At 49.4% G+C, this 12219-nt stretch overlaps 1 protein-coding gene across 4 annotated transcripts in view; it reads left to right on the top strand.

Annotated features, from left to right (window-relative positions):
• TOX2 (TOX high mobility group box family member 2) overlaps positions 1-12219 on the top strand; it is a 135072-nt gene that overhangs the window by 10647 nt on the left and 112206 nt on the right. The gene's annotated exons all lie outside the window — the stretch shown is intronic.

A 12219-nucleotide genomic window follows, 5' to 3' on the forward strand; every position in this document is an offset into this window, starting at 1 on the left:
TTCAGGTCATCTGGGCCCTCTGTAGGACAGCGAACATAGGCTCCATCCCAGGTTTTTTTGTCTTTTATAAATGGCTGAGTCTCAGGAGCTTTCCCGTTCAGAATAGGTGTAGTGGTGGTTTTGGTTGGGATGGTTTCCTTTCTCTCCGTATCAGTTCCCTTATTTCTGGTTGTATATCCCACAGGGACTTGATGAGGTTCAATTAAACATTCAGACTCACAAGACACACATGGGCGACACTTGGTTCCTGTCTCCTTGAAGGAGCCACCTGCCAGCAGAAGAGGATCTGTTCCTCTTCTGCAGGAGTAGTTCTAGCCACAGTCTCTGCCTTAGTCCATGGAGGTAGCCACCAGCTCCTCTGTTACCTGCCTCCCCACCCTGTGGGGTTTTAGTTTAGGTGCAAGGGAATGAGACCCACAACGGGTAGGTTTGGAAGTCACCCTGGCTCACAAGCCTTATTCCTCAAAGGACCCATATCTGTTGTAGCAATTCCATAGCCTTTAGTTCGAGGGTTTCTTGCAAGGGGGCATGTCAGTTATAAGAGTCACTGCACTCAGGAAAATCTAAAGTTTGGTTTCTTTATCAGATATTTATAATTTATTTATAGTTACTTCCAGTCCAGGTACAGTTTACCAGTCAGAGGTCATTTTTACCATAAGCAGAGTTGCCTAGTAACATAGTTAACATCCTACTTTAATCAGGTTTCCAGGGAGTTATGCTAGACAATTAACAAAGGTGAAATTCTCTTGCAGAAGGGAAAAGGATTTGCTTAACCCTCTACCCCACATACATCATCCTGTTTTCCCCAGAGAAGTGGTGCTTTTCGGCATCTCTTTTGGAGCCATGAATGAAGTCCTTAGTATGGTTATGATATATTCCATGCTTGTTTATGTTTTCTGATTGATCTATATAAGACACAGACACAAACTCTGGCCAAGAGATATCCTGTGGAGTCATATTGGCTTGGGATCAAATCCTGGCTTTGCAACTTATTAAGAGTGCATTCATTCATTCAGCCATGCAAAGAACATTCACTGACTGCTGTCTGCAGGGCTTTATGGTAGATGCTAGGCAGGAACAGGTGATTAAGACCTGGTCCTTAACCCTTGAGGAGCCACAGTCTTATTAGAGAGATATGCAAAAATAAGCAATTCCAAATGGGTGTGGGATTACCAGGCCAGGCTGAGGTGGTCAGGGAAGGCTTCCCAGAGGAGGGGGGACACCTGGTCTATGCTTGAAGGTGAATTGGCCAGGTGAAGAACGTTGAGAAAAGTATTCCAGATAGAAAGAACAACATTTACAAAGGCGTAGAAGGGGTTGAGAGTGTCAAGAGATAAAGCTCAAGAGGGAAACGAGGGCATTTGGAAAGCTACTTAATATCTCAGAGCCTCAGTTTCCTCATCTACAAAATGGGATTACCATTTTGGGATGGGATTAAATTCCCGCTTATGAAATTAAATGAGATAATAATGTCTGCTTAAGCACCCGGGATAGGTTAATTTTAATTCCCTTTCCAAATCTGTCTATGGATGTCTAAGAGCGAAACTTTGACTTTGAATGAGAGACATGAGACAAGGAGAAACAAACAAACAAACAACCTGGAGGGCTTGGCCACCCACCTGTGCAATGCAAGCTTCTCCTCCAGTGACTCTTCTGTTAGTTGTCTTACCTCTTTTTTGGATGAAGCACTAAATGTTTGCGCTCTGTCTCAGATTATGTCTTACAATATCAGTGAAGCACATAATTGTGTTTTCCTAATGGCTCGACATTAACAATAAGCCACGACCCTGTTGAGGCGTTCTCTGGGACAATTTTCCATCTGCCAACAGCCTTGTGCCCGTCTGATGCTCTGTCAACACATCCTGTCATTTGCTGCTTTGTCTTGCTTTTCTGAAAGGCGTCCCCCTCCCACACGCCAGCTGGGGATGCTTAGCTTTGGGGGACATTTACTATCTAGTGACCACAAGTCACATTAGGATGAGCTGAGGAGTTATCCCGGCCATGATCAAGATCTTTCTGATGTGTAAATTGGGTCCTGTCATTTCTCTGGGTGAAACCACTCAACGGCTCTCTGTTACAGCTTGGTGAACTCTTACCAACCTAAATCAGACCTCTGCTTAAAACCTCCCAGTGGCTCCCCCTGGTGTGTAGATAACATCAAATACCTTTTTTTTTGGGGGGGGGGCCCATAAATCCTGGTGTGATCTAGCCCCTGCCTGCTTTTCCAGCCTTACTCCCAGCTGCTCTGTCCGAGGCACCAGACTTTGTGCTGGGGATACGGTGGTGAGCAAAGACAACCTCCCCGTGGCTGACCTCATTCTAGCCGTCCTGGCCTTCTTGCTTCCAGCCCCCTCATGCCTCCAGTCTCCCCCACAATCCTCTTTTTAGCTTGAGGGGCTTTGCAAATGCTATTCCCTTTGCCTGGAATGTTCTTGCCTTCACTCTTCACATGACTGGCTCTTACTCATTTTTTTTCGCCTTTTCAAAGACTCTGACCTTCTAATCACTGCGGTTATCCCATTATTTTCCATCACAGCCTCTAGTGTATTTTTTCCCCATCACACAATGTGTCTATGAGATTACTTGAGTGTCTGTTCCACCTTTCAGACCACTGGGGGTCATGTTTGTTTTCTTTACCACTGAGTCCCCAGCACCTCAGAATGGTGTCTGCTATAGAGTAAGTGCTCAATAAAAAATTGTTGAAAGAATATATGAGTCAGTGTGGAGGTTATATTTTCTAGAGATGGCCACTATAACATAACTTAGGCTGTGTTTCCAAGAATAAGTCACTCGCTATCTCTGGGCCTTTACATGTCTTATGTGTATATTGTTGTCAGGAGGGTTAGACATATAAACGTGAGAGGCAGTGTCTGGGGTCTGTAAGCGTTTTGTTTGTTTGTTTTTTGTTTTAGCTTTTATTTATTTATTTATTTATTTATTTATTTATTTATTTATTTATTTAAAGTAATCCCTACACAACAACATGGGGCTCGAACACATGACCCCGACATCAAGAGTCGCATGCTCTTCCGACTGAGCCAGCCAGGCGCCCCAGCCTGCAACTGTTAATAAATGTGAATTGGGGCGCCTGGGTGGCGCAGTCGGTTAAGCGTCCGACTTCAGCCAGGTCACGATCTCGCGGTCCGTGAGTTCGAGCCCCGCGTCAGGCTCCGGGCCGATGGCTCGGAGCCTGGAGCCTGTTTCCGATTCTGTGTCTCCCTCTCTCTCTGCCCCTCCCCCGTTCATGCTCTGTCTCTCTCTGTCCCAAAAATAAATAAAAAACGTTGACAAAAAAATTAAAAAAAATAAATAAATAAAAATAAATGTGAATTCCCACTGTTACCACATGCCACCCTCCCCTCCAGCTGAGCCCAAGAAAGAAAGTTGAAGTGTAAGTCAAGAGGGATGACGTTTAAAATCGTCTGGATTTTAATCAATGCTTGGCTCTCTGGGGCAAGGGCTGGTAGACCTCAGCCCCCTGTTTTGTCCGCCTCCCATCTCCCTGCCGGTGGTGACCTTGCCGCTTTCGAGGGGGAGGGTATCACTCCCTGTTGCCTGGGTTGGGGTATCTGGGGCACGGTGGGCCTGGCCTTCAGAGATAGCACAATCTCCAGCTCGTGGGAACATTTCTGTTGAGCAAGCAGGAGTTTTGGGTGACTTCTCTCCAGAAGGGATGACCCCCTTCTTTTTATTAAACTGTAAATTATAAAGATTATGTTACTTGCCCAAATGTTTAGGGAATGGGGGAGATCCCCTGCCACGACCCCACCGTGCAGACTAAAGAACAGTGTTGATTTGGGTCCTTTCCTTTCTGAATATTCAGTGCAGACTGTTCTGCCCCACCTGGATCCTCCAGGAACCCCTTACCTGTCTCATCTTTTCTCTTTTCATGGACCATAATTTGCATTTCTTGTTTATGTCCCACCCCCACTGCTAGAATATTAGCTTCACAAGGACGGGGGTCTGTGGGAGCAGCTCAAACTCCTGCCCATGTGTCTTCTAGGTTTCTTCTCAAGGGCCACCCCCCCACCCCCCACCCCCGCCAGGTCTTTACTGATGTTCTCTGTGCCGCTGTCATTGCCCCTTCAACACCTGGAACACCTTAGGCTCCCTGAGAGGTGGGATGCTCTCTGTCCCCAGGAGATAGGGCCTTGAAGGCCATGTCTAGGAGCTTGGACTTTGTCTCAAAGGGCAGTGGGAGCTGAGGTGTATTGCATTTTAGAAGAATCTTGGCGGCTGTCTTCTGGGGAAAACTTTGGATGAGGGTGAGAGTGGATGCAGGTGATTACTATTGTTTAGGAGAGACTCGATGATGGCTTCCTGCACTGTCCAACATGATAGCCACTGGCCACATGTGGCTAAATTTAATATCAAATCAAATCAAATTGAACTCCTAGGTCTCACTAGTGCTCGATAGCCACTGGGCTGTGCAGATAGAGAACATTCCCACCATTGCAGAAAGACCCAGGCTGTTGGCTGTGGGCCAAAGTAGCACCCAAAGTGAACATTTTTATGGCTCTTGATTTGGATTGTCATGTCATTTTCCAGAAGAGTCATCCACATTCCCTAGCAGCACGAGAAAGCGTCCATTTTGTCCCACCCTTCTGACGCGGCTTATTGTCTTTTGAGGAACCTTCAATTGTGTATATGCCTCTTGTCAAACCTGCCTTCACTTAGGGTGTAACATGTGGACCATGAGGTCTTTGTGATCAGGGAATTATATGTATATTAATGCAGATTTCAATAAAAAGAGTTATGTTTGCCATTGTGGTACGGTCTGATGCTGTTTAAATGCCTTTGGTAATATCTTCAATCAGATGGCAAATAGAAAACAGGAAAGTTAGTAATAAAAAATGAATTAGGACGATTAGCAAAAGGTGAAGCGCTTCCCTCCTCAGGCAACAGGCAGAGTTGACGGAGCTTTGCAGGGTGTTCCTGTCCAAACACACGTCTGGATTATTGCAGTCTCCGGGGCTGGCCCTGGGGTCTGCTCGGCACATAGGACTTGGTTATTGCCTTTAGTTTTGCAAAGGTCATGGACAACCCCTTAGAGGGTCTCTGAGGGACTCACACCAGGATGAGGGGGCTCATACCCTGGGGTGGCTGGATGGGGCCTCTGAAGAGGGGTTTCTGACTCAGGGCAGGCCAGGAATTTGCTTCTTCCAGGGCAGAGACATCCATGGCCTTGTTCCCCCTCCCTACCCACCAGGATCTTGGAGAATCCTAACCTCCCCTCTTTCTAGCATCTTCTGCAGAGGTGCCCTTGGGGAACTTTTCTTCGCTGTCTGGTGTTAGGGGTGCGGTCTCCTCAAGAAGGGGTAGAGGCAAAGGCTTTAACTGACTAATGCAGACCCTGGACTCGTTCCAAGAGAAACAGAATTCTGGTGACCAAGTAGGGTGTGGGATTGGAGCTCAGGCCAGAAGGACATGGAGCTTGCATCTTGCTAATGTTGTAACTCACACTCACCAGAGGGTGGGCCATGGAGATAACACACTGGTGTGTGGGGTGGTTATGTCCACACTAGCTGGCTCATCTCCACAGTCAATAATCAGGGTTGGATAATGCCCACGTTAGCTGTATAATTGCTGTAACAGATGGGCGCGTGTTGTTAATACCATATTTGCTGGATGGTCCCGCAGTTGGCTGGTGACTACCTACCTTAAGCCAGAGCTTCTCAAAACTTGAACATGCATGTAGATCACATAGAGTCTTGTTAAAATGCAGATCCAGATTTGGGAGACCTGGAGTAGGGCCGGAGATTTTTCAGCTCTTAACAAGGTCTGGAAGATGCTGGGCTGCTGGTCAGCGGACCACAATTTGAGAATCAAGTCCTTTGTGTCAGGATGAGCTCCCAAGAAGCAGAGCCTGAGACAAGGATGCTTGTCAAAGAGATCCAGTGGGGTGCCCTCCTGAGAAGGGTCATGGGGGCCCAGGACAAGCCTGGAGGAGGAGGGGAGCAAGGAGGTGGTCTCAGCTGGAGACCTGCTTCAGCCTGATCCTGCGGGGAACCCTGGAGCAAGAGTGGCACTACAGAGCTGGTCCCGTCTTGAGGTCAGGGCTGCGGGTGGCCTTTTGCACACCCTTGTCAGTTGGTCACTGGCCATAGGCTTCCTCAGGGAGGGGTGGGGGAGGAGTGATATGCTTCCTATGCTTTTCTCCTATCAGCCAAGGGCTCTTCAGCAGAGGAAGGGATATTAGCACCCATTTACTGGGGGATGGGTACAGAGCTGAAAAGGGAGATCTGGGTAAGACCCCATCAGTATCCACACACTGTATCCTTGTCTGATAGCCTTGAGAGTGTGGACAAGGAGGCAGGACTGTTTGCTCTTGTTTGAACTCTGCTGTGAGACCTTGGGTAAGCCACTTCTGCTCTCTGGGCACTGTGCTGCAGCCTCACAAGGTTTTGCTCATGATTGGTCCTTGGTCTTTGTCCTTAGGTTGTGATGGAGCCTGCAGGTAGGGATGGGCAGATAGGTGGGGCTATGTACAGGATAAGACAACTCTTACTTCAGAGCTGAAGGTGGGGGGAGGAGGGAGAGAGGAAAAAGAGAGGGAAGAGGGTGGGAGAAGGGAAGATAAAGGGAGGGAGGGGGAGAGGGAGAGAGAGAGAGAGAGAGAATCCCTGAGACCTGTAGTGTTCAGGGAGGACTTCCTGGCAGAGGGAGGCATTTAGGCAGGACCTCCAAGAAGGATAGGATGAGGACCTATAGAGGAGGGGAGAGCAGAAGAGCCATTAATTTAGTATCTATCATGGGATGGGTATTTCACTTACATTATTTATTTACTCTTTGCAACCACACTTGGAGTAGAAGCTGATCCCGCTGTGCAGATAAGCTGAGGCACCAGGAGTGTGGTGACTGGGCCCTGGTCACACTGGGACTGGAACCCAAACCTGTGAGCTAGGACCCCCATTTTTGGCCTCCATGACTGCACCAAGCAGGGAGGGGGTATGACCAAGGCCAAGGGGACCAGTGGCTTAGGGAACTATGGCAGAGCTGTCTGGATGGGTATAGGCTCGTGTGGAAGAAGAGGCAAAACCTGCAACTTGGGAAGGGCATTGAGTGCCAGGCCCTGGAGTTTGGGTCCTATGGGGGGAGCTGCAGAGGGCTTTGGGGCAGGCGTGGTGTGTGCAAGGGGAGTGAGCCAGTGTTGTGCCCCTCTGCTCTGGGGCCCTTCCTGCCCCCACACTGGTGCATCTATCTTCCCTGATTCAGCTTATTCATCAGTGTGTTTGTGTGCGTGCGTGCGTGCGTGTGTGTTTGTGTGTGTGTGTGTGTGTACATGTGCATGTGGGGTGGGGTGGGGTGGGATGGAGTCCATCCTCGACCCTTTCTGTAGACCATTTTCTGGGCATTTGGGGTCCTTGGGGCAGAGGGGCTTCCGCTTTTGCTGTAGGCGCTCTGTGGGACGGAAGGCCTGGAATAACACTGCTACCCAGCAGACTCAGTGTAGGGAAGAGCTGGTTGCCACTGTGACAAGCCCCCCTTCCTGCCTCCCTCCTTCCTGCGTGGCCAGCCCCAGGCCGCACACCCCGTGCCTTGGAGGCAAAGGGAGGAAGGACCACAGACAATTATCCCAGATGAAGGTAGATGTGGGCTTGGGTGTGTCAAGACTTTGAGGCTGAGGATTCAGGTCTGAAACATCTTCAGCCTTGTTTACTCTCTTATCCATGGCCCGAGTTTTTTCTCCCCCAGTAGAATCTGGCAATACCCAGCTCTTTCTCATTCTTCATGTAAACCTCTCTCTCTCTCTCTGGATGTTACGTAAGCTACAGTCACAACTTGGCACCTGGCGCAAGATGTTGATATCAAACACGGAAACTGTTACTGCCAAGTTGGGTGGCAAGGGGAGTGGTGTGAGAGGTACCCGCTAAGTGGGGGTGGGGACAGAGGAGGAGCTACTATCTACTGGATCCATACTATGTGCCAGGGGTCTTATGTATACTGTTTTACTTAACCCTCACAATAGTCCTGCAAGGTACATATTATTTTTACCATGTCACAGACACCTGACACCTGGTCAGGTGACACCAGAAGCTCGGATAGAGAACTTGTCTAAGGTCACACAGCCTGCAGGTAACAGAATGGATCACGAACCAGAATCTATCTAGCTCTGAAGTCATGATGCTTATTCTGCACCATATGCAAAGTATCTTTAGCTTCCTTTGAGGGGCCCTTTTGCATGTGTTCCCTGCTTAGACTCAAACCATCTCAACCTAGGAGACTTGGCATAGGATGTGTTATTCCCACTGCACAGACAGAGGTGAGTGCCTGCCTTGTCCAGGCTCAAACCAAGGTCATAGGCCAGTAGGGCTCAAACCCAGGGTTTGAGCTGCTTTCTACGTCCCAAGAGGCATTTGTTGTTCTCAGCTTGATGTTGTATAGACCAGACACACTTGTTCTTTGGCTGTGAGCGTATCATGGCCAATGCTCTTCTGTTAGCTCCTGTATCAGTTGTCTATTGCTGCATACAAAGCCACCTAAGATTAGTGCTTCAAAGCAACTGTTTTATTTAGCTCACAATCTGTGGGTTAGCTGGAAGACTCTCTGGGCATGGGCTGGCTGGTCTCCGCGGGGCTCCCTCCTGCATCTGTGATCAGTCGGTCATTTATCTGGCAGCTGGATGATCTAAGATGGCCACACTCACCTGTTTGGTGGTTGGCAGGCTGCTGGCCAGGAGCTGGCTGAATGTTGGCTGGGCTTTCCCCAAAACCTCTTCCTCCAGCAGGCCAGCTCGGGCTCCTTCACTTAGCGCTTCAGGGCTCCTGGTGCAGCAAGACAAGATGCTTTAGTTCACAAGTGCTGTTCAAGTTTTTCCTTATGAAACACTTGCTGCTGTCTCAGTGACCGCATAAAGTCATATGGCTAAGCCCACCTTCAAGGTGTGAAGAAAGACTCCATATCTTGATAAGAGGAGCAGTGACGTCACTGTGCAGAGGGCCTATGTGTAGAAACGGGAGGACCTGCATTCATCTTTATAATCTATCACGGCTGGCAGCAAACATTTATGGAGCCCCTGCTGTGTGCCAGGAACTGTGGCAGGAACTCCAGGGTGAACAAGAGACCTATAATGACATAATGGAACACAAAATGGGAGCATGACAAGGTTGGTCAGGAGAGCTGCACAAGTGCTATGAGGCCAGGTAACGGAGGGTCAGAAAGGACTTCAGGAGTTACAGGAAGATGCGTTGCTAGGTGGTGGGGGCAGGGTAGGCATTCTAGATAGCGAGAACAGCATGTGCAAAGGTCCTGTGGAAGGAGAGACTTGGCACATTTAAGCACCCATTGATGTGCCAGTTCCCTCTAAGTGTCAGCATGCTTGGGCTGCGAAAGGAACTTTGGTTCATAGATGTCCCTTGAGCAGCCCCCATGTGACACAGTTTCAGTAGGGAGGTGGTGAGAGACCTTTCCATGGGCAGCTTATACATTGTGCAGCTGGGCTTGGTGGCCTTTGGGAAGAGGGAGAGATTAATGCTCATGTAGGCACCCAGGAAATCCTGTGGAAGAGGAGGGATTTGGGCGTCGGAAACGACAAGGAGGCAGTGAGGGAGAAGTCATAGGTATAGGATTGAGGGGCAGGTCTAGGGTGCTGGGTTAAGTAAGGGTTTGGATTTAGTTCTGTTGGTCAGTGATCTTTGAACCATGAACTGAGAATGGTATCAGATCTGGGGTGGGGACCTGAGTGCCCAGCCCCCTGGGGAACCACCTACTTACTCCCGTGAGCTGCCTTCGATGTCCCTGAGCCTTCAGCAGCCTCTCTCAAGGCATATCAGACGGTGCAGTTTTAGAAAGGCCTGATCATAAATGAGCCAGCACAGAAGTGGAAAAATGGGACAGGTCAGACAAATTCAAGTTTGAATTCCTGCTCCTTGTGACATCACCATGAACCTCCAGGCAAGTGCCACCGGCCTCAAGCCTTGGTTTTCTCATCTGAAAATGGGGGCCTGGTCCCATCCACCCTGGGTTGGACTGAGCCCCTGTGGGGCGGAGTTAATCTTAGTGCCTGTTCTATGCATGCAGACTCTTCCTGTGTGCAGCCAGGGACAGTGCAGGGGCCTAGGTGACTGCCAAGTCGGAGTATAGCAAACACTCCTCTGTACCGGGCCCCAGAATAAACAGAAACCACGGCAACTGGGATGCATCACATGGCCGGCAGCCCATCTTGCTGCTGATGGCCAGGGGATGTCACAGATGCCCACCACCGGTGGGGTGACCCTTGGGAACTCCCTTAGCCCTCCTCTCTGCCTGAGGTAGGACCTAGTAGTTCTAGCAAAATCAATCCTGACTTTGGGTTTTATCCAACCTCATATTTTATTATTGAATTTTATTTTTTCCGTCTTGTCCCAGAAAGCATGTCCTAAATGAGATAAGTTGGAGCAAACCTCCCTGCCCTCTCCTTCCCTCTGTCATCTCCTGTTGGATGCCCTGGATGGAGTTGCCAGGATGCTGCTGGAGATCAGCACCGAAATAGCAACGCGTCTATTCTGGGAGTGTGGGCACAGGGCCAGTGGTCTCTGCCAGTGTCCACAGACATCCAGCAAGGTGGTGGCATTAATCCCCTACTTTGCAGAGAGGCTCACCCTTACCTGAGAGGTTCACAGCTACTAGCAGAGCTGGGATTTGAACCTGGGTCTTCATGCTTCGGAACTCATTTCCACACTGTCTTTGGTTGAACTGGGGGTTCAGGCACCAGTAGAGCTAGGAAGAGTGTGTTTGTCAGCTCCCCATGTGGGGGCCGCTGGCTTGCGATGCCTGCTCCACCACACAGGGGTCCAGGGCAGTGGTGGTGGTGGTGGAGGGGCAGCTAAGGTGGCCTTGGAGACTGAGAAGGTTTTCAGTCCTTGTGCTTCAGCCTGTCAGCCTCCTTGTGCACCTCTGGCAGGAGTGGACCTAGACCTTTGCTTCCAGAAGCATGGCTTTGCCTTGGCTGGATGTTGAGAGTGGGGCTTCCTGGAGCCACTGGCTTCTCTCTCTACATCTGCAGCCATCCAGACTGGAGAGTCAAAGTCCAGGCTAGGGTGATCCCTTTGTCTCTTGGAACCTTGACTCATCTGTAAAATGAGGGATCTGGTGACTCAGTTGATAACACCACAGTGAGCGTGGACGGCAGGCCCAGAACCTTCCTTCCAGTCCTGTCTGTGACACTTACTAGCTGTGAGCATCCAGCAAGTTACTTAACTTCTCTGTGCCTTAGTTTCCTCCTCTGTGATACGGGGATAATAATTGCATCTACCTAACAGGGTTGTCTTGAGAACCAATATGTGTAAATGCAGGAAGCAGTACCTGGGACAGAGTATGTGCTGCTGTAAGCGTTACCTTGTGTTGGGAAGTTAGTGTGGCTATCACAGGACCTGTCCTTGTGCTTGGCAGGAAGCAAATGCTCAGAAATTGCTTTTGGCTGAGGAGGGGAGGAAGAAGGTGATACCCCCGAGCCTGCTGTGGGACCTGGGGACACCCACCTAACCTCTCAGAGTCTCACTTTTGGTGGTTCCTTGTTTATTTTTGGTTATTCAGTGACAAGAACACATATGAAGCTATTAAGAGTATATTTAATACATTCCAAAATTAGAGGCAAAGAAAATATAAAATAGAAAAAATTCTAGGTGGAAAAATGAAAGCAGGTATGTTGGTCCTGGGGCTCTGCAGTTATAGAAATCAGAAAATCCAGCTCTGGGCTTCCTGGCAGATGAGTGAAAAGGGAAATAGATTTACCCCAGGATTTCTTTGATAAGGGGGAAGAGGCTTGACAGGTCCTCACAAGAAATACTGTCTTAACTGGCATTTGGAGCTGAAAGAAATTCCTCTCACCAGCCTCATGGAAGTTCTCAGGCTTTAGTTTCCCGTAAAATGGGGGAAATGGGGATGAGACCATTCTTCCTTGCTACTCCGGCTGATTGTGGGGATTATGTGGGTATAAAGTACGTGGTGTATGCCCAGCGAGTCGTGGGCACTCGGAGGGCACACTTCTCGCCCGTGTGCCCTGTCATGGCTAACTCCTGCCGATTTCTGGACGAAAGCTGAAGTCCAAACATACCCGGCAGTGCCTGGAGAGCACAGCTCTGCTGTTGGGACCCAGTCAGGGGGAGTCTCGTGTGTGGGAGGTGGTGACTGTTTAATAACAGGACAGATGCCAAGGCCAGTGGGCACTGTGACACAATGAGGCATAAGCCCCACAAATGAGCATGTGCAGTGTGTCTGAGGACTACATGAAGGCCACCT

This window comes from Neofelis nebulosa, chromosome 9 (assembly GCF_028018385.1).
Source record: "Neofelis nebulosa isolate mNeoNeb1 chromosome 9, mNeoNeb1.pri, whole genome shotgun sequence".
NCBI lineage: Eukaryota > Metazoa > Chordata > Mammalia > Carnivora > Felidae > Neofelis > Neofelis nebulosa.